Source organism: Desmodus rotundus, chromosome 2, assembly GCF_022682495.2.
Source record: "Desmodus rotundus isolate HL8 chromosome 2, HLdesRot8A.1, whole genome shotgun sequence".
Classification (NCBI taxonomy): Eukaryota; Metazoa; Chordata; class Mammalia; order Chiroptera; family Phyllostomidae; genus Desmodus; species Desmodus rotundus.
In genome coordinates this window covers 115616620-115640406 of record NC_071388.1, presented here as the reverse complement: position 1 = coordinate 115640406, position 23787 = coordinate 115616620, and the positions used below count along the sequence as shown (strand labels likewise).

The window sequence follows — 23787 nt, the reverse complement described above, 5'->3', positions numbered from 1 at the left end:
AACCAAAATTGATAGGTAAAAAAATGCCTCTTCAATGTTACCTTTCCCTTTTAGTGAGGTTGAACATTTTTAAATAAATTTACTTAGCTTTTAAATTTTCTAAGCAGCAGTGGATCTGATAATATTCCTCAAGTTGCATTTAAAATTAAAAGAAAAACCCTATTTAGGCTTTACAAAAATCAGCATATTTGTAAACAGTACTTTGACGACACAAAGTTAAAGGTATCACAGTGCACTACACACAATACTAAAGGCTTATACAGCGCGTGCGAGTCATTCCGAAGGTTAAACCTAGAACTGAATGAAGGGTATTAAAAGCAAAAGAAGACTAACATCTGTTACTGGCAATACTCAAGATTTCTGAAAAAGGGCATTAGATCTTTACCAGTAAGTTGAAAGAAAATAACTGTTGCCCCCAAAACAGATATAGATAACAACCTGTTTTTCTTACTCTGTACCTTCTTAGCTCAACTATCAATAGCAAAATCTTGTGTCTGCTCAGGATCCTAATGTTCCTTACAATTCACCAACAATCCACTTCAAATGACATGGCTTCTTTTCCTCAACATTGTGTGTGGGGGGGGTGGGGGGGAACCTATTCTTACAAGTGCATATCCTTCTACAAATCAGCTTCCTCCAACATGCCTTTACATTTCCCGGAACACCTTATGAAGGCTATGCTTATGTTGTTTCACATATTCCGTATTTTTCGGACTGTAAGACTCACCGGACCGTAAGACAGACCTAGGTTTTAGAGGAGGAAAATAAAGGCGGGAAAAAAACCCCTGCAAGACAGGTAAGCTACATTCAGACTATAACATGCACCCCCATTTTCCTCCCAAATTTGGAGGTGGGGAGTGTCTCACAGTCCGAAAAATATGGTAGTTCTTTCAATCCATGTATAAATTTCTTACTGATTTAGAGAGTTGGTGGTATATTAACACAGACTTCCCATGTGAATTCAAAAGGTGATTCTTAGACTGCAGAGCACATTAATAAGGCCTTTCCCAGAAGTAAAATTTAGTCTAATGTACAGGATAATAACAACCCAAAGGAGAGGTCACCCACTGAGCATTGACAGCATTAGCAGTGACAAGGACTCCTCTCAGCCCATCTGTCCTCAACGGAGCTCCAAGAGCATCTGAACCACTCCACTGTCATTAATCGACCATGTTGAAGAACTCCAACAATTATTCTTCTCAGAACAATAACAGTTCAGTTGGTAGAAAAGGTTAAGTAATGAATATGGGAAATAAAGACACTATTATGCTTCATTCAAAAATTCATGTAAATTGTCTTTCTAACATAGGCAGGCATGCCATTTAGAATTGCTTTCAGTTATGGAGAATTACTTTGAATGAACCAATTTCACTGGAATTCCTGGAATTTCTGCTTGCAGCAATGATGGCTTAGTTAAACCTTCTTGTGTAGCTAAAAACCAGAGAGAATATATAAAACTACTTTCAGACAGGACAGCAGGCAGTGCAGAATTTTGATGCCTGAGAAAGAAAAACAAGGTGAGCTATATAATCCCTACTTCTTTCTGCCTGGAGACAATTTCCAGGCTACAAAGTACATGGGAACCCAAACTGAACCTGGTAGCCAAGTTGAGAAAATGAAGATCTGAGTTCAGAAAAGCTGAGGTGGCTGGAAGTTACAGAGAGAGTGCTAGACAAGAGGAAGCTACCCAAAAAGAGAGCTCTAGAAATGTACTAAGTTCTAGACCATGCATGTGTGGGTGAAATCCCACAAAACAGGGCAAAAAATGACAAGGAATCTATAGACTGATTCTCAAAGTTTATATAGAAGGAAGATAGTCAAGCACCAGTGTTCTGTGTGGCTCAATGCAGGCATTCAATAGAGACCTCCGAGAGGGCATGCCTTAGTAGTACAACTGAACTATTTCTGGAGTGAAGGCTACATTAAACCTGACTGACCAGAGTTTAAAAACAAGCCTCAAGGATGTTAGACAGATCTGCAAATAACTTAACTGCTTTGCCAAAACAAAGCATAACATTCTTAAAAGGAATATAACAAAATGCAGAAAACAACAATGTGACATTCATAATTCACAGCATCTAATCAAAATTTCATAAACACTGTGAGAAGCAGGAAAATGTGACCTATAATCTGGAGAGGGGAATAAATTGGAAAACAGTACTGATGGAGATGATGAAACTAGTAGATAAGAACATTACGACTGCTATAAATATTGGGTTGGCCAAAAAGTTCGTTCAGTTTTAAGTAAAACTAAAAAGACTCATTTTTCATTTTCACCAATAACTTTATTGAACAACATATTCAGCATTTTGTTCCACTATCTTCTGCCATCTTTCAGTCAACTTCATAATTTCATCTTCCCAAAACTTTTTAGCTTTTTGACCAGTGAATTATTCTAGGTGCCTTTCTGCAGTCTCCCAGGGAATTAAAAAATTTCAATTAAGAGAATTTTGTAAAGACCAACATAAATGGAAATCTGAAGGTGCACTGTCTGATGAATACAGCAGATGAATCAGAACTTCCCCGTCAAGTGTAACAGTTTTTGCCTGGTCATCAAAGGAACATGCAGTTTGGCATTATCCTCACAGAAGATTATGTGTTTCTGTTGACTAATTCTGGATGCTTTCCGTTGAGTGCTGCTTTCAGTTGGTCCAATTGAGAGCAGTACTTGTTGGAATTACTTGTTCGGTTTTCCAGAGCTCAAAAAAGAGGACTCCCTTTCAATCCTACCATATATACAACATCACCTTCTTTGGATGAAGACCAGCTAGCCTTTGGTGCGGTTGGTGGTGGTTCATTTCGCTGGTCCCATGATCTTGTCATTCTACGCTATTGTAAAGTATCCACTTTTCATCGCCTGTCACAATTTGCTTTAAAATTGTGACACTTCCATGTCACAGAACATTTTCATTGCATTTAAGTAGAGAATCATATGCGGAAATACGGTCAACCAGATTTTTTTCACTTAACTTAGGTGGAACCCAAAAAGCAAAGCAATTAACATAACCAAGCTGGTGACAATGATTTTCGACTCTTGATTTGGATATTTTGAGTATATTGGCTATCTCCCACATGGCAGAACACTGACTGTTCTCAATTAATGTCTCAACAGGATTGCTATCAACTTCAACTGGTTTACCCGACTGTGGAGCAACGTCCAGTGAGAAATCTCCAACCCATAACTTTGCAAACCACTTTTGATATGTTCGATCAGTCACAGCACCTTCTCCATACGCTGCACAAATCGTTTTCTGCATTTCAGTTGCATTTTATTCTTGAAACAAAAAAGCATATGCTGAAAATGTTGCATTATTTTCTTCCATCTTCAGTAATAAAGTGGCAACATAAAAATTGACCAATTTTTTTTAAATACAGGCTGATATGACAGCTGTCACATTACAATCTGAGAAAATTTTTTCAAAAGAAGTTACAGACAACTAGGTGCTATTAGAGCCATCTTATGGAAAAACTCAAAACACATTTTTTGGCCAACCCACTACGTTCAGTAAGTGAAGGAACGCCCTGGCTGGTGTGGCTCAGTGGACTGAGTGCTAGCCTGTGAACCCAAGGGTGGTGGTTCGATTCCCAGTCAGGGCACATGTCTGGGTTAAGGGCCAGGTCCCCAGTAGGGGGTGTGCAAGAGGCAACTACATATCAATGTTTCTCTCCCTCTCTTTCTGCCTCCTTTCCCCTCTCTAAAAATAAATAAAATCTTTAAAAAAAAAAAAAAAAAAGAATTGAAGGGACACATAGACATAATGAGACAAAAGGAAGATTTTTTTTTAAAGAACCAAATGGAACTTTTATAAATTAAGAAAACATAGTACCTGAAATGAGAATTCCATTGAATGAGATTAAAACATTAAACACTTCAGGGCAGAAGGAAAAAATCATGGAATTTAAACACACAGCAATAAAATTTAACCAAAATTAAGCTCAGAGATGGGGGAACAGGGCTGAAAAAAAATAAGAGAGTCTCAGAGACCTGTGGGATCATATCGAGTAGTCTAACACACATAAAAATGCACTCCCAGCAGGAGCAAGAGAGGAAAAAGACACATACAGAGGAGTAAGTGACAGCAGGCTTCATCAGAAACCACATGTGCTAGAAGACATTAAAATGACATCTTGAAAATGGTTAAAAGTATAAACATAGAATTCTATATCCAGCAAAAATATCTTTTAAGAATAAAGGCTAAATAAAAATTTATTCAGACAAACAAAAAAAGAATTGTCACCAGGAGGCTGAACTAGCTGCAGTCCAAATGTGAAAAGAAGATCTTCAGGCAAAAAGAAAATGGAAAATGGAAACAAATTTACATAAAGAAATGAGGCACACTGAAGACAGTAAATACATGAAAAATATAAGACTTTCCCCTCATATTTTAATGGCTGCAAAAGATAATTGACTGTTTAAAGCAAGAATAAAACACTTAACATTTAGTTTCCACTCTATAGTCTCATGTTATGGGCAGATAACCTGGTGGCCAGAGAAAGGATATACATTGACTTATGCACATCTTGGCAGTTTACATATATGTTGCTGTATAGGATGCCACACAAAAAACTGGGGAAGCATGAAGAAAATGGAAACAGTTCAGATTCTGTCCTCAAAGAGCTTATATTTTTACAAGATAATAATAACTTGTCCAAATTTACTGAAGATTTCATATAATGGCGGGATGCAGTGAGAAGGCACATGTTTCATCTCCAATTTCTGTATGGAAACACCTCCCAAGGAAGGGAAGGGCGGAAAAAGCATATTGAGCAGCCTATGTAGACTTTTAAAAAACAGAGCTCTAATAGTCCCAACTCAGTCTTTACCTACCCTTTGGAAACAGATTTATTATATCATTTCCTGCCCAGATTAGTGAGAAAGAGGGATGCAGGAGTTAAGCAGAATGATGTTAATGAGAAGTGACAGCTGAAAGCCAGACAGCTAAACATAGAGTATAAAAGCAAACACACATACAGCAAACCCCACAAGTCCAAACTGCTTAGAATGCCAGTGCCAGGACAGAGGTCAAATCACATTTATACAACTTAACAGCACAGTAGCAGGTGTTCAAGTTACTACCCTGTACCATCAAGATTAAACTCTTTTCCATGTGCTCTGTTAATCAAAAAAGAGATTCAAATTTTCTGAGCTAGGAATTCAGGGAAACCAGTAAAAGAGTATAGCATATTCATTTTCCAGACTAACTGTTAGACACACTACTTTAACTTCAGACATACTTCGCCTCAAAAGGTGTTTGGAGAAAAAATGCCAATTAAACCTATTTGAAAACTAATACACTATTAAAAATACGTTTACCCTACGTTTCCCAGCTTTTTAGACACCCAAAAATTAAAATCAAATTAAAAAGGAGGTTGGAGCCCTGGCTGGTGTGGCTCTGTGTTCTCGGCCAGCCCGTGAACCCAAGGGTCATTGGTTCAATTCCCAGTCAGGGCACATGCCTTGGTTGCAGGCCAGGTCCCAGGTAGGGGGTGCTCAAGAGGCAACCACAGTGATATTTCTCTCCCTCTCTTCCTTCCTTCCCCTCTCTAAAAATAAATAAAATCTTAAAAAGAAAAAAAAAAAAAAAAGGAAGTCAGACTCTCAAAAAGGTTCCCAGTTTCAGATAACTGGGTATATCTTCTTATACAGAAGGGGCCATTCCTTAACTGAACAAAGAAGCTGTATCTGCAACAGCACAGTACGTAGAGTAGATCCGGTCTGAATCCAGTACAGGATAAGCAGCCTCACAGTCCAGCTTCTAATATACTTCAGCATTTCTCAACCAAAGCAAGCCATAGTGAACTCAACCAGTCATTTAAGTTCCCATTTTCTTTAGGCTTTTCAGCTTAAACAGACATCTCAAACTTTGCTTTTTTTCCTAGAGCTTTAAGTAAGGCAAAAACATGCATGACAATGAGTATTTTCAGCTATGAAAGGTTCTGCTGTTACATCGGTTAGGATTTTTCACACACTAAGACAACTTATATTACAGAGAAAATGGTCTTACAGAAGGATTAGTTCTCCCTGAACCCAAAGAAATGATTAAATCTATCTCTAGCAACCCTTACAAAGGCTGTCATGTAAGAGTCACTTATCTTATGGGACACTCCATGGTAAAAATTTGGAATAAGGTAATTAAAACTTTCAGTTCCCAGCCACCATCACCTCCTTAATCCTTAAAAAAAAAAAAAAAATCACCTGAACTCCATTCCTCCTTCTATAGTACCGTGACAAGGTATTTGAAAATGATTAATAAGTTTTCTTAATTTTATTGATTATACTATTACAATTCTCCCATTTCCCCCCTTTTATTCCGCTTCGCCCTCCTTACTCCCTCCCACCCACCCCCGCCTTAGTTCATGTCCATGGGTCATAAATATAACTTCTTTGGCTTTTCCATATCCCATACTATTCTTAACCTCCCCCTGTCTATTTTGTATCTTCAATTTATGCTACTTATTCCCTATACCTTTTCCCCCATTCCCCCACCCCCCCGCCCCCGCTGGGTGATCTCCACTTCTGTGATTCTGTTCCTGTTCTAGTTGTTTGCTTAGTTTGTTTTGTTTTTGTTCTTAGGTTCAGTTTTTAATAGTTGTGGGTTTGTTTTCATTTTACTGTTCATAGTTTTGATCACCTTCTTTTTCTCAGATAAGTCCCTTTAACACTTTATATTAAGGGCTTAGTGGTGATGAAATTCTTTAATTTGACCTTATCTGAGAAGCACTTTATCTTCCCTTCCATTCTAAATGAAAGCTTTGCTGGATAGAGTAATCTTGGATGTAGGTCCTTGCCTTTCATGACTGTGAATACTTCTTTCCAGTCCCTTCTTGCCTGCAAGGTTTCTTCTGAGAAATCAGCTGAGAGTTTTATGGGAACTCCTTTGTAGGTAACTGTCTTCTTTTCTCTTGCTGCTTTTAAGATTCTCTCTTTATCTTTAATCTTGGGTAGTGTAATTATGATGTGCCTTGGTGTGTGTTTCCTTGGGTCCAACTTCTTTGGGACTCTCTGAGCTTCCTGGACATCTATTTCCTTTGCCATATTAGGTAAATTCTCCTTCATTATGTTTTCAAATAAGTTTTCAGTGTTGCTCTTCCTGTTCCCTCCTGGCACCTCTATGATTCAGATGTTGGAACATTTAAAGTTGTCCTGGAGGTTCCTAAGCCTCTCCTCATTTTTTTGAATTGTTTCTTCATTCTGTTCTGCTTGAATGTCTGTTTCTTCCTTCTTGTCCAAACTGCTGATTTGACTCCTGGTTTCCTTCCCGTACCTGTTGGCTCGCTGTACATTTTCCTTTATTTCACTTTTCATAGCCTTCACTTTTTCCTCTAATTCGTGACCATACTCAAGCATTTCTGTGAGCATCCTGATTACCAGTGTTTTGAACTGTGCATCTGATAGGTTGGCTACCTCTTCATCGCTTATTTGTATTTTTTCTGGAGCTTTGATCTGTTCTTTCATTTGGGTATGCCTGTTACATAGTAAAGGGCAGAGCCTTAGATATTCACCAGAGCTGGGCAACCCATGTTGCTGCTCTGTTGTGATGCTGTCAGTTGAGGAGGAGTCAGAGAGGAAACAGTGCTGGTTGCTCAGCTCTTTGCTGGCTTTCAGTCACTTCCCATACTACTCACAAGCAAATTGGGCGCTTCTGTTGCTGTTTTCCAGGTGGGTGGGTTTGTGTACATTCTAGGACTCTGTGGGTCTTTCCAACAAACTCTCCTGTGAGACTGGGAGTTTCTCCCACCATCTCAACCCCCACAGATTTTTTCAGTCAGAGGTTTTGAGGCTTTGTTTCTCCGCCTTGGAACTCAGAGTTGCACAGTCTATCTTGCTCCCCAGGTGTTCCTCCCTGTTTATTCACATACAGATTTGGGACCCCCTGCTCCACCAGCCACCACCTTGCTGGGCCTGGTCCACCAGCTTCCACCCCCATCCTCCAGTTACCGTCTTGCTGCGAGTCCTCTCTGCCTGGCTGCCTGTCTACGCCCCTCCTACTGGTCTGGATGAATGTTTCTTCTTTAACTCCTTGGCCGTCAGACTTATATACAGTTAGATTTTGTCAATCCTGGTTGTTTTTTGTTTTTAAATTTGTTTGTTGTCCTTCTTTTGGTTGAGCGAGGAGGCACAGTGTGTCTACCTACGTCTCCATCTTGGCCAGAGGTCGACTCATGAGTTTTCTATAGTGACAGTATAATTTTCATCCAATTCAATCAACCCACTCCTAGCGACCCAGTGAGTAGACACAATGAAGTAAAAAAGAGCAGCAAAATCAATTGCCAAAAGGGACCACTGATACAAAGGAGATTTTAAAAGACAGAAGTTTTTTTTATAGGATCCTTTGAAAAAACAAAAAGGTCAGAGTACAGTCATCCGTGGACTCAACAGCAAACAAGCAGAATTCTAAAGACTAAACAAATCTGTGAACTTATAGAGTCTTGAACAAGCCTTTGAACTGTGGTCAAGATGGTAGGTGAAGGCTGAAGAGTGATCAGGGCAGGCACCAGGAGGGCAGAGCAGTCCCTCCATCAGCTTCATCTGACTGAGATTCCGAAATCCCTAAGGCCCCAGCTGCCTCAGAACTGAACTTTCATCAAGTTGGAGAAGGGAAGATATATAAGCAACAGACAGATTCTGTGGGCCAAAATGATCAGAAAGACCGTTACATACCACTGTGGCTATAGGTCTGAGTATCAGAGTAGCAGAGAAACATTATCAAACTTCAAGCTTGGTGTGTGAAACCTGGAATTACAATCTTTAGATTATAATGTCAATTAAGGAAATTCACATACACACTAGTCTTTGAGGACCAACAAAATGTCACAGAAACTAAGAAATGTCTGTTCCATTGTCCATCTGCCTGGAAAGCAGAACCTATCCCACAAAGCTCTTCCTCTCCTCTCTTCTCCTGAGGCAGGCTCTGACAGGTGGAAACTCAAGCTCATTTTCTAAAGCAAAAACAACTAACTCTGTTTCACTGCATCAGGATCACTTTGTGAGAGCCAATACTCCTGACAGGCTTTCAGAGTCACCCACTCCCTGGTGCTGAAATTCTCCTCCAAGGGAGTAAGAAAGGTGGCAGCCCAGTAACTAGAGTATAATCAGCATTCCCAAGAGGAAGCCACACAGAGGCATGACAGTAAGCCTAAAAGCTGACTGCTTGCTGTTCAACAATATCCCAAATTTCATCCTTCTTAATCTTTCACAGCCTTTCCTATCTACAAGTCTTACCCTATATGCCTGATATGTTCCTATGTATTCTTGAAAACACTAATTGATTGTTAGCTCCTCTGAGGTCCTGCCCAGCTCTGTCCACAGTCGACTGTGCCCTTGTCTGCACTACAAGGCCACACGTGTGCTTTTTATTATAGCGCACCCTGGAATTTGATGTCTGCAGGTCTGTTTCTCTGTCCCTGGAGTAGGGATCATTTCATTTTCTTCTTGGTATTCCTAACACCTAAAACAGCCAGAGCAAACACACAGTGAGCATTCAAATATTAATTCTGGCAGGCCATATGAAGACAGGCAAAATTTGTGGATGGATACAAACAATGATTGATGTATTGTTTTTCAGAGCTTTTATTAATTTTAAAAATGCATAAGGTTTCATTAGGTAATAAAGTCAAACAAGACTATGAAAATATCTGAGAGCAAATCAAGACAGTAAAGCAATTACAACACTAAATATCTTTAAGCTTCCTGATTTCCCTCCAGACAGAAATATCTTTATTCCCTTTTTATGATAAAACATATCAGCAACCTATTATAAAGTTAAAATCAAAGTACTCTTATAAGCAATCATAACTCCCAATTAAAATGCTCACATTGATGTATATGCATTTCTAGACTTTAATTCTTTCATAAGCATATTATACACACAAAATACTGCCTTTTGCCCATTACCAATATTTAGTAAATATTTTTCTATTTAAACTGTTCACATATACTATCATCAATTCCCTAAGTTTGATTGTTTCAAATTTTTCACAACACCTCCGTAGTCAATATGTTTAAAAGTAATAATAGTTAATATATACATACGACCTAAATGCACACTAGTCTCTGTGCTTGGTGTTTTGCATATTCTCATTAAATCCCATGACAACTGTAAGAGAGAATTAGTATTATCACTCCACTCTGAAAGATGAAAACAGTTAATGCATCCAGATATAATATGACTTAATGCAGCCCCAAGTCACACAGCTGACTAGAAAGAGGATGATGCCAGGATTCAAGTTCATGTCTGTCCAACTCAAGATTCTATGATTTGAGTCATAATAATAAACTACCACCCTAAAAAAACAATTGTCATCAACTGGCCATTGACCATGTGCCAAGCACTGTGCTGCTAAGAGCTTTCTGTGCACTACTTTATTTACTTATTATAATAGACATTTGCTTACTTAAGAAAATTATTTTAAAAATTTCTTAAACAAAGAATAATCAACACTTTTATGAATACAGACATAGAAATCCTCAACAAGGAACCAAGATGGTGGCGTAGGTAGACACACTGCGCCTCCTCGCAAAACCAGAACTGACAGAAAATCCAACGGCAAGGAAGTCCGACACCAAGGAGATAAAAAATAAACATTCATCCAGACTGGTAGGAGGGGTGGAGACGGGCAGCCAGGGCGGAGAGGACTCGCGTGGCCATGGCGGGACCAAGACTGGCGGAGTGTGGGACGAATGGGGCAGGCAGTCTGACCACTGGCAGACCCTGCGGCCCCACATTCGCGCACAGATAAACCGAGAGGGCCAGACTCAGAGTGGCGGAGAACGGGGCAGGCAGAGCGGCCCCACATTCGCGCACAGATGGACCCGGATGAACGGCGGGGAGCGAAGCAGACCCCGTAACCCAGGGCTCCAGCGCGGGGAAATAAAGCCTCAGACCTCTGATTGAAAACACCCGTGGGGGTTGGGGGGGCAGCAGGAGAGACTCCCAGCCTCACAGGAGAGGTCGTTGGAGAGACCCACAGGGGCCTAGAGTGTGCACAAGCCCACCCACTCGGGAACCAGCACCAGAGGGGCCCAATGTGATTGTGAGTAGCGGAGTGAAAGACTGAAATCTAGTGGAGAGGGGAGCGGGCACCATTGCTCCCTCTCGGCCCCTCCCCCATGTACAGCATCACAGTGCAGCAACCAGACCAGCGGTACCCCTCCCCGGGGAACACCTAAGGCTCCGCCCCTTTAAGTAACACATGCGCCAAGACCAAAAAAAAAAAAAATGGGCCAAATGACAGAACACTTCAAAGCTCCAGAAAAAATACAACTAAGCAAGGAAGAGATAGCCAACCTATCGGATGCACAGTTCAAAGCACTGGTTATTAAGACGCTCACAGAATTGGTTGAATTTGGTCGAAAACTAGATGAAAAAATGAAGCCTATGCCAAGAGAAACAAAGGAAAATGTACAGGTGTACAATAGTGAGGCGAAGAAAACTGGGACTCAAATCAACAGTGTGGACCAGAAGGAAGAAAGAAACATCCAACCAGAAAAGAAGGAAGAAACAAGAATTTGGAAAAATGAGGAGAGGCTTAGGAACCTCCAGGACATCTTGAAACGTTCCAACATCTGAATTATAGGGGTGTCAGAAGGAGAAGAGGAAGAACAAAAAATTGAAAACTTATTGGAACAAATAATGAAGGAGAACTTCCCCAGTCTGGCAAAGGAAATAGACTTCCAGGAAGTCCAGGAAGCTCAGAGAGTCCCAAAGAAGCTGGACCCAAGGAGGAACACACCAAGGCACATCATAATTACATTACCCAAGATTAGACAGAAGGAGAGAATCTTAGAAGCAGCAAGAAAAAAGGAGACAATTACCTACAAAGGACTTCCCATAAGACTGTCAGCTGATTTCTCCAAAGAGACCTTATAGGCAAGAAGGGGCTGGCAAGAAGTATTCAAGGTCATGAAAGGCAAGGACCTACATCCAAGATTGCTCTATCCAGCAAAGCTATCATTTAGAATGGAAGGGAAGATAAAGTGCTTCTCAGATAAGGTCAAGTTAAAGGAGTTCATCATCACCAAGCTTATTATATGAAATGTTAAAGGGAGTTACCTAAAAAAAAGAAGATTAAAAATATGAACAGTAAAAATGACAGCAAACTCACAGTTATTAACAACCACACCTAAAACAAAAACAAAAGCAAAGTAAGCAAACAACTAGAACAGGAACAGAACCACAGAAATAGAGATCACATGGAGGGTTATCAACAGGGGAGGGGGAGGGGGAGGGGGGGAAAGGTGCAGAGAATAAGTAGCATAAATGATAGGTGGAAAATAGACAGGGAGAGGGTAAGAATAGTGTAGGACATGGAGAAGCCAAAGAACTTATAAATATGACCCATGGACATGAACTATAGGGGGGGAATGCGGGAGGGAGGGGGTGGGCAGGATGGAGTGGAGTGTGGGGGGGGAAATGGGACAACTGTAATAGCATAATCAATAAATATATTAAAAAAAATTTTTTTAAAGAAATCCTCAACAAAAGGCTATCAAAACAAATCCATCAACACATAATAAGAATTATCATGATGGCCAAGCGGGATTTATCCCAGGAATATAATGTTGGTTTAATACACAAATATCAGTTAGTTTAATACACCATATTTATAGAATAAAAGACAAAAACATGCTCAACAGACACGGCAGAATTATTTGACAATATCCAAAACAAAACCCTGTCATGCTAAGAACACCACAAATTGGGATTAAAAGGGAACACTTTCAAGACCTGATTAAGACATATATAAAACAGAAAAATTCCTGTCGTATTTACAAAATTAAGAAAAGAAATGCTTTTGTCAGAGCACAAAGGGCGTAACAAAGCTTAACCTGGCTGCAAACAGTTATATCACAGCACAAAAACGGAAATGGTGTAATGGAAGCTAGGAGGGTGCTAACAGAGTGCCACTTGCACCCCTGTGGCACCGACCCTCTACCTACCACAAAAAAGAAGAACCTGAAACACAGTCAAGCTTCACAGTGAGGAATCATTTTCCTTTCCCTCAGCCCAGAGCTTGCTGTCAGAAAGCCAGGCTGGCATTTTAAGACTATGTCAACCATGACACCCTCATGCAGATAAAGCAAGAAGATAGAACTGCAGCAAAGAAAGAATTAAAAAGTCAAAAATTCATTTCAGTTTCACTAGTCCTTTAGAAAAGGAGCTAAAAAGGGAAGAAACTGGGAGAAGATAGGCAGGAGAAACACCATCCGAAACTGGAGAGGAAAGTGCAATGTGAGGAGGGCATGAAGCAAACATCCACTAACACCAGGTTCTCTGACGCACTGCTGGGTGACAAAAGTTCACACTGCATAAGAACTGGTGAATGCCTTCTGTAGGTGCTGGGGAAGGCTCACTTCTTCTTTGGGTCTCAGGTATAAAATGTTCTGGCTGCTGCTTGTCAGTTTATAAGCAGGTAACAGTGAGCAGGCTCAGGAGAGACGCAGGGATAGCTGACACCAGAGGTACCCAAGCATGGTTTCGTGGGTGAGGAAATGAACAACTGGCGTTGGGCAGTGAGTTTGTCTTAAGGTGGGGCCACTAGTCACATGCCAGCACTTGTCATCAAGACCAACCTCAAGATTTCAGAATGGAAAAAAATGGAAATAAACTTCAGTTTCCTTATCTGTGAAAAAAAGGCATAATATTGCCTGTTTATAGGGAACATCCAAAGTGTTACTTGACCAATACCAACCCCCCTTCTACTGACAGCAGGGAGCAGTTCTAGGGTAACTGCCCTCCCTTGTAGCTGTGTAGGTGGCAAGCCTAACACTGCTCAAACCAACAAAATGGAAGCACCTGCCAAAGAGTGAATAAAGCAAACCAGAAGAAAGCAGAGGGGGTGAGAGAGCCCTGGGCGTACAGCAAGATCTACCCAAGATCTCTCAGTTATATGAGTTTGTGTCACTTGTAACCCAGAGAATCTCTGTGCTACGTTAAAGGGATGTCATGAAGTTTTAACAGAATATATATAAAGATAGGAAAACTGTAGGTACTCAACAAATGGAGGTATCTACACCACTACTGTGCTATGCAGGGCTCCCCAACCTTCAGGTCACAGATTAGTACCAGTGTGGGCCTATTAGGAACCAGGGCCACACAGCAGGAGTTAAGCTTGAAACCATCCCCCTGCCCGCCATGTCCATGGAAAAATTGTCTTCCATGAAACCGGTTCCTGGTGCCAAAATGATTGGGGACTGCTGGTGTTATGCGTTGAGTTCAAAAAGCAAGCCCTTTGTAACTATGTGGATGGAGCTGAAAAATGAAGAATACAATTTTTTTTAATGATCTTAAAAGGCATGCACAATTAATTCAGTTTATATAACAAAAGGAAGTGTATAGACATTTTTGAGAAACAGAAGGCAGTCAAACACCTTCCTGCAAGTTGGTTCCAAAAGGAAAAAATCCATCTACCCCCTTGTCAAGATGCCTTAGGATCGCCTCAACAACAGTTTTCCCCCAAGATCTCAGGAAGGAAATTTGTCATTTATGAGGAAAAGAAAAAAAGCTAAGTTAGGAATATGCTTCCACTAAGTGGTATCAATTCATAAAAATCTCCCTAAGCTCTCCAGTCTCCTGTAACTTGGAAGTTCAAGTCAGGGCACAGAGTCACCTGAGAGGTGATTTGGTCTCAAAGAGATCCCTCTGTTACTTCTATAATGAAGCTGGATGGCTGCCGAGAAGCAGCAGTCTCCACATAGTGGGGGCTACTGGAAAGCACACCTCCTCTGAGGATTACGAGCAACCATGGGTACCACCCTCCTTCCTTTATCTCTTCCGCCTTTATTTATTAAGCACAGCCATGTGCCAGGCACTGTATTGGGAACTGGGATGCAGAAAGTAAAGCCCATGGTTCTTACACAAGTTCATAGTACAGCCTGGGGAACAGACACATACAAACCAGCAGCAGTTATGATTCAGGGTGACGCTTTGCTAAAGACGCAGGATATACCATATGAGCACAGAACAGGGGTAAATAGAATAGGGCCAAATAAACTTAGAAAGGATCCACTGTGCCCTCCTACCCACCCTCTGCCATGACTCACTCTATCGCTTGTGTCTGATACAGGGGGACTGAATATTGATTGGGAATGTGAAATGCTTTAAATGTGCCCACATCCTGAGTGATTCAGGAATACACTGGACCATGATGCTCTACAAATATAAAATGAGAGAGAACAAATTCCAAAGACTCTTCCTGGACAGATATAAGAGGGGCAAAGGAATTTTTGATGGATATAATGAACAAACTAGCCAGCTGCCATCTGTATATAGGAGACCCACTACTGTGGGACTATGCCCATCTTGAGCACCAACGAGCAGAGGACTGGAAGGCAAAGTCCCCATGCAGTTAGGGTTATTAAAGTTCACATCTCTTGACCAATCTGGAGGCCCAATTTAAATTAGCCCTGTGAATACTATGCCTTCTCCAGAGAAAAGAACCTACATGGCCCAGCAATAATCAAGTACATAAGATCAATCTTCAAGAAGAACATCTGCCAATATATCTCAGAAAGACTCTAAACTCACAAGGAGACCGCTACTTTAGTAATCTGTGTATTGAAGAGCTCCCCAGAAAGTGAATTAGGGAAGACGGGAAGAAACTATCCTTCCTGCTGGAGTAACTAGCCACTGCAATCCATGCAGACTTACACGGACTCCTCACTCACAGGCTCTGGCAAGCCACAGAGGAACTCTTCGTCAAACTAAAAACCTGGCTCTCCATCCTATCCTGCTGGGGACGATCATTCCTACACATGAGAGTGTTAGTGCCGTGAACTCTGGATAGGTCCAGGGTAAGAGAGAAGTAGAAAGGGCCTTCCCAAGAGAGCCTCTCCTGCTTCTACTCCTTGCCAGGTTCCCAGAGCCAGGACCGTCCTCTTGACTTCTGCATTAACCACCTAACCCAAGTTTTACCAGCTGGAGGTAGAGGAGGAGAGAGGAGCCTTAAATAAGTGATAATTTATATGAATTTTTCTCTTCTGGCTGTCGAAGGTTCTCTGGGATAGAAGATAGTCCTCACATATCTTGGTATCCTGCTTTAGCCCCTACACAGAGCCTGGTAGAAAGTTAGTTTAAATCAATTCACGAACGACTCTTGTACTCTCTGGCCATGAATTTTAGCTACTTTAAGGCTTCTCTCCTAGGAAACAACATTATCAAAGTGATTTACTATGCAATTACACTGAATCCCATGAAACAGGTCAGTCACTCTCAGGAGTCTCTCCTAGCTAAGAGCTTCTAAAACAGACATTCTGACTCATGCCCATGTGTAAAGGCCACACAATTGCAGGCTAAAAACAGGAAGCAAACAAAGGAGAGTTCAGGGAGGTATGAACATCCCTAAATGCAGGTACATTACACTACATAAGGTACATAAGGATATCCTCAAAGTTCTTTATAAATTAGAAGCGTATTACTGAAATTACTTGTTGGGTAACTGTCCTTTCACACTGATCATATGCTCATTTTCTAAACCTGAAAGTCAAGTGAGTGTGCCACACCCCACAACTGCAGCATCGCAGCCTACCACGGGGCCTGCTCGCCAGAACCTGAGCTCCCACAGCACTGCCCATCTCCCAAGCCAATTCACATAATAATCACAATGCCCAACTTACCGCGAAGAAGACCAAAGAATTTTCACACCCAATTTGTGTGCACTAACATGTTACACTCCTCTCTGCCTACCTGTCAAGGTCAGCTTTCTTGGTACCAATAAAAACACCACCATGCGGGGTACTTCTGAGCACACCAGATAGGAACTAGGGTTCATTCTTGGACCCCATCACAGGCCCTTAGTCCAGCTCAAAAATGTGCTCTGACGTCAACCAAGAGGCTAGGATCCTCTTCCAATACAGAATGGTCTCCTCAAAGGCAATGGGAGGAGAAAAAACAGACAGAAGAGAAAATGGTGGGGAGGAGGAAGAAAAAAAGAGAGGGGAGGGGAGGGTGAAAAGGGATGGTAAGAAGAGAACAGATACTCTTTCTGAAGCTCTAAGTTTATGAGCAAAGCATTAATTAATTGAAAAAAAGAACAGCCAGGTAATTAATAAAAGAAATAGCAAGGTGGTTGCCACCTGACTTGGATAACTATCTCTTTCATTTGTCTGCTCAATCACTAAATGCATAAGGCACTTTGCTAGGCCCTGGGAATACAGTAAGAAAAAAAAAACATGCACGCTACAGTAAGAAGAAAACTTCCATTATGCAGAGGTGGAAGAACATATGTAAACACAAATAAACAATGAACCTGTCATAAGAATGATGAAGAAAAAGTAGTGTCCGAGTAACAGAGGAGGGGAAGAGGCAGAGGGTGTTAAGAGGCACTTGGACAGCACTGCTCAGGGAGGGCCAATCACACTGTTGGGCTTTCCTCAAAGGCGTAACACTCATCTATCCACACAGAAAAGGACTGCTCAGGCGCCTCTGTCATGGACACAGAATTCAAAATCAGGAAAAGAATGGGGAGGAAGAAAGTTCCAATTTACTATGAACAATTAAGCAAAAGAATGCCTGTGATTAAGCAGCAGGGATCATTCTTCCAGCAGGAAAAGGGGCCCTACAGAGAGGTTATTCTTCTTTAGAAAACAGCCCTGCACTCACGACCCTGTGCATCAAGCCTCATGGCCAGCAGCATATACACAAGGCAGCTACCAGACAACTTAGTACAGCCAGACCCAACTGCAGATGACTAAACATGCAGGCCACGCTGAAACACAATTTTTACTTCTGTACAAAGAAAATTAAGTAAATTGAAGATACAAAAAAAAAAAAAATAAATTTTAAGATGGAAAAAAGGGACTTACAATTGTGGGATGGTTTTCCATTTTTTTATAATGTGGTTTTTATTTTTAATTCAGCCTTGAACCTGATCAAAGGACCCATCCAATATTTTATCAGAATTTTCCATCGACCTTGCTCCCTCAATTCTCTAAATTCCAAAGATCAATGGGTAGGTTTGTTTTCAATGATGGGGCATTCATGCCCAATCGGACATCATGCCTGAGGTGGTGGTGCCGTCACATGGAGCGGGTGGGTTATGGAGCTGGCCCAGCTCCTCAGAGAGGAAGCTGGGGCAGCCTCGGCGTGCACGTGGCATGCAGTACACTGTTGGGGACGAGCCAAAGAAAGCCTCCTGACCTCAGACGATAATCCCTCATGCTGAAGAAAGGTTTTTGCTTATCTTCTACAGGGAGTAAATCATTCAGTGTGCAGTGTTCACTTCAGAAAATGAAAAACAGTAATTGGAATTCAATCTTCCACATATGGCTCTAACCTTGGGAGGTGACATACCTAGTGGTACACAGATTTCAAACAGCTCTCCAGATTTCAAAACCCTGGCAATATTTCTAAACTTAGATAAGTTACTGAATTTCTCTGAGCCCATTTCTCATCTGTAGAATGAGGGTCATTCACATACCTTTTATTTGTGTATGCAGAAGGCAGCTGTGAAATGCCCACCCTGTGCCAGGCCCTGGGCTGTTGCTAACAATTCAGAATGAAGCTGGCAGCCAGTCAGCACAATAAGCCTTTGGAAAATAAGTTCCAGAGCCTACAGAGGTATTCCTGAGGAAGACTTACAACACAAGAAGTGATGCATGAAAACTGAGCAGACATTTAGCAGACAAGTGGTATGAAGCCACTGGACTGAGAAAGGACAGCAGCTATTAGGACTGGCGTTGGCACAGCACCCAGATATGCACAGCAGCAACCGCTAATTATTAATAATACGCAAACCCCAAACTTCACGGCAACAACTAAAAGAATAGCAGGACATTTAAACTGCTAGTTATTCCTCACAAAAGTACTCAAAGTGGAGATGTTTAAGTGAACATACTCAGACTTTTATTTTTACTATTTCATGGGAAAGGGAGATGTTTTAAGCAATTTTATGGGCTGCGAACAAAGTCTGTATATTGATGACTGAAAACTAAAACTGGACCTCTAGAAAACAACAGTATTTCAACACCTTAGATAATCTCTAAATGTATTAATAAAAATCACAGCATATCCTTTCACAGATTATACATTCTCCTTTTGACCACAGTACTTATTTTACCTCTGAACTTGCCCTGAAAAGGACATTTTGCCTAGTAAATGCCAGAACCCAAAACCCACAGACACCAGGTCTACACTTTGCATTCTTCTGGAAATATCATTTTAATTATCACTGTAACATTCCTGACCCAACTCTTCTTAACAACCACTACTGAGGCACAAAAGCAAATCAGCTTGAAAAATTCAGAGCCAAATTTGGGAAAAGTTCTCTATCAGAATGCTTTCTCATCTTAAAATGACTGCACCAAGAGCTATTTGCCTTTTGTGTAAAAATCCTTTCAAACCACCCACCCTGCTTTAATGACTTCACTCTACGGAACCCAAGAGAGGTAAATAATCATCCTTCTGCATAAGATAAGAAGACAGAAAAATAAGATGACAATTTAAAACGGTTACATTCTAATAAACCTTAATCCTCTAATATCAGCTCCATTCAAGATATAAAGAATAAAACCCACATAAACAAAATTCTAAGTCCAAGTATCCAAAACTACAATCATCCCCCTATCCTCAAAACCGGCTCGGCCTCCAAGTTCCATACTTCAGGTAGTTCCACCACCATTCATCCAGTCCGTGAAGCCAAAACATGGCGTTCTTCTTAACTCTTCTTTTTCCGTCATCATTTCCCACCACATCTTTCCCCACCCACCCAAATAATCACTGTGCAGCCAGTGCTGCTTCCAACCCTCTGTGATTTCCATTCCCTCTCCAGTCCCACTAAGCTTGTTCTAATTCAGGCATTCCTCATCTCTTAGGCAGATTTGTTGCCAAAATAGTCACCTAACTGGTCTCCTTGCCTCTAATCCTTTTTTTAAAAAAAACATTAGATATTTTAAATACATAGAACATTAAAAACATAAAAGCATATAATCCCAGTACCCAGATTACTTCTGGAACCTTTGGCAAGGAACAAAATTACTGCATGTGTAAACATGAATAACTCAAATACTACCAGAAGAAAACAAAGTAAGAGTAACATGCTTCTCTCCCAACTCCATTACTAGCTTTCATTTTTTTAACTACCTCTTAATTTTGTAATAGTATTAGGGCATCAAATTTCAATCTTTTTCATCTCATGGTACACTAAACTACTAAAGTTCTCTGGCACACACAAAAATATATTTTTTGCCGATTTAACAAAAAACTGGTATAATTTTGACTTATTCACACTGGGCAAGTATTGTTGTGTTGGCTGTTGTCATTTTTTAAGTTGACAGTCTACAGGAAAAGGGGTCAATGCTTTTGACTAAATAGTCAAGTATTGCATGTTTTAAAAATTCTTGCAGCGCAGCAGTGTGCCTCTTCACACCAGTTGAAAATCACCGCATTAGAGTGAGAGAATAATTGAGAGAACAGCTGTGAGGAGGGCACAGAGAGTTCCCATTTACCCCACGGCCCAGTCTCTCCTACTAACATCTGACATTAGTAACATGTATTTGTTATAATTAATGAACTGCTTTTGATACATTATTATTAACTAAAGTCCACAGTTTATTCAGAGTTGTTTTTTGTTACTTTTTTCCTGCTGTCCTCTATCTGTTCCAGATCCCATTCAGGATATCAAGTTACATTTAGTCATCACATCTCCTTGGGCTCCTCCAGGTTGTGAGTTCTCAGACTTTCCTTGTTGATGACCTTGGCAGTTTCCAGGAGTACTGGGTTGGGCAGTTTACAGAATATCCTTCAATCTGCACTTCCCTGATGTTTCCATCATGTGTAGACAGAGCTTATGCGTTTGGGAAGGTGGACCACAAGGTAAAATGCCGTTCTCATTGCATCGCATCGAGAGAACATGCTATCAACCAGACTGCGGGTATGGACTGGATCGCCTATGGCAGTGTTTGCCCCATGTCTCTCCTGAAAAGTTACTCTTTTTCTCCCTTTGCTGCCACACTCTTTGGAAGAAGTCACTATGCACATCACACACAGAGTGGGAAGTTAGGCTCTCCTCTCCCAGGATGGCATAGTTACAAAAATGATTTGGAATAACTCCACATGGGACATTTGTCTCTTCTCCCCCGCTTATGTATTTATTCAATCATTCTTTTTTTAATCAGTACGGACTCACCGGCTCATATTGTTCCATCTTTGAACACTGGGAATCTTTCAGTTGACACACCCGCATGACTGGTTTTTGTTTTGCGTTTTTGTTTTGCTTGAGTTCTTCCTTAATCTCTGGCAACCAAGATGTACCAGGTATATTGATTATATTCCCATCTCCAGCCCTAGAACTGGCCATTTACCCAAGCAGCCCTGGTGGTATTGGAAACCAAGATCTGGGCCCTGGGTGGTAGTTTCCTTTTAGGAGATCTTATATCCCTGATTCTGCATCTTGTTTTTTAGAGATATTTCCATATCTAAACAAAGAGATCAACCATATCATTTTAAACACCAGTCCAACTATAACCTCCCATTAGCCTATCTATGGTGGACAGGTGCCAAGAGTGGATTATGTCCTTTTAACACAGAGGATGATATTTATGGATCAAGTCCTATGCCAAGCTATCTACATGCACCATCTCATTTACTCCTCCTATGAGTGCAGGAATTACTATCCCCAAACAGTATGTGAGAAAATCAAAGCTGAGGAGACACGCTGTGGGTGCAGGTCACACACTACTCTTGCAGCTGCAGTTTGAGGGATTCCGAAGTTCACACACTTACTCATTCCTGTCCCAAAGTCTCTTATACCAGTCATCTAGACACAAAAACCACTTAAAGTACTGGTGACATTCTTGGACAGTTTACACCAGTCTGCACCAAACTGAAAACTGTACAGAAAAACCTGTAAATTTATCAGAGTTAAATTTAGTTCACTTAAAGGACTACCCTTTATTCTAAATTACATCTTTCTTCTTATTATTTTTTTTTACTGGTGTCAAAGCCCTTGTTTTATGAAAGACCAAGAGATAGGTGAGATTTTGTTTTGTTTTTATATTTGGTAAAATTAAAGTTGGCCACACTGTAGCAATCTCTTTAACCACCCCCACCCAATTTTTAAAATTTAACTCTGAGGAGTAAATGGCCTACAATACAAACCTGTTTCTTAGAACAGCATACAAAGCCCTTGCTCATCATCCCCTACAACATTCTCCCCTTCAGCAATACCAAACTGATTTTAAAAACAAACTCATCATGTTTATAATATTATTTCCTCTGCTAGAATTATATCCCCTGACCCTCTATCCACTCAGCAAACAAGTGATTAGGAAAATTACATTATCAACGTGTCTAAAACTTGGTTATAATAGTGCTAGTGCCTATTTTATTAGCATTGTTTTGAATGCTTTCAATTTTTAAATTATTCCCTAGGGCAACTATTGAAGATAGTACAATTTCAGAATCAAATAAAGCCAAAGTTTCATCACAACAATAAAGAGGAAGCAATGAGTTTGACTACAGGGTTTGCTGGATGGAGGACTGGTCTAAGATGACAGGGTCCAAGGCTCTGCTCGGTGCCCAGCCCCCAACACAACTATAGGAAACCTGAAGCACCTGTACCCGTGTTTAAAAGGTGCCCGGCCTACTGCTCATGGAGTTGCTGTGAGGATCATAAAACAAAGACAAACAAAAGACACCCAGGACAGTGTGTTTTGAAAAATACTAAAATACTCTATATACAGCTGTGGTAGAACTGTTGGTATGTTTTGCAGATTGTTAATGGTCTTTTTTAAGCATGGATTGTTAGAGGAAAATTCAAATATGCCACCTCTGCAAGAAACAGCTTTAAATCCTTGTTTCCTACTGTATTTGCAGCTACTTAGGGTAAAAGTTACCAACAATGCTAAGCTTGTATTTCAATTAGACAACGTGAAAGGAATTATCGAGTGAGGTCTTTATTTTGTGCTCAGATCCACAAGGCTCTCTTCATGGCCTTTAATAAATCAGTAGACTTTCATAATTATTTTGCCCTGTTGTTTAAAGAAACAATCCAAAATACAACTTAAGAAAAATGCTACTTTTATAAGTAACACACTTTGAAATTCTCAAATGAAAGACTCTAAAAGGGCACTTCAGAACGTGAATTATTTAACTCTCTTGGCCAGGTTGATTTCCTATAGTAGCTTAACCTGAATATAGGATACTATAATGAGGGGTGAAATGAAAAGGAGTATCACTCTATCCTTTAAATTCCCAACATGAAAATATAACTAACAAGCATAAATGTGGCATCTTCCAATATGGCCAGTTCGCAAAATTGAATCAAATTTAGTTGATTCAGAAGAAGATAAATACACACACCTTAACAATCCCCTACAAAATAAATACAGCAAATTTACTGTTTGGTGCTAGAATTGTTGGTATTATACTTTGGTTCAGCTGCAGGGACAACAAATTAAAAGCCTGCCAGGAAGACCATCCCACAGGAAAGCAAGACAGTGATGTAAGCTGTTCCCGTCAGTTACACCCTCCCTTCAAACACAAGCCTTGTTCACAGGGAGTTCTTTCAAAATCATTTCAACACTGCAAAACAGGGGTCATACCTCCGTGGAAAAACTGAAGGCTAATCAGTAAGGATTTTTGAAAACAATACTTCCTTTGTTGGTTTTGGTTCCATTTTTACGTTTTAAAAATGCAAATCTTCAAAAATTTTTATAAAATGATTCTCCGGAGGCAACGCACCCTTGCACTGCTATGATTTATCTGTGCTCTTCATCTACCCACTGCTGAAAAACCTTAGAAAATTTCTAGCCATTAAATTCCTTTTAAGATAGCTTATATTTACTAACAA

The 23787-nt window shown here is 40.6% G+C and overlaps 1 protein-coding gene across 22 annotated transcripts in view; it reads right to left on the bottom strand.

The window, feature by feature from the left end:
* The window catches only part of CLASP1 (cytoplasmic linker associated protein 1), a 259814-nt gene that overhangs the window by 114676 nt on the left and 121351 nt on the right, over window positions 1-23787 (bottom strand). The gene's annotated exons all lie outside the window — the stretch shown is intronic.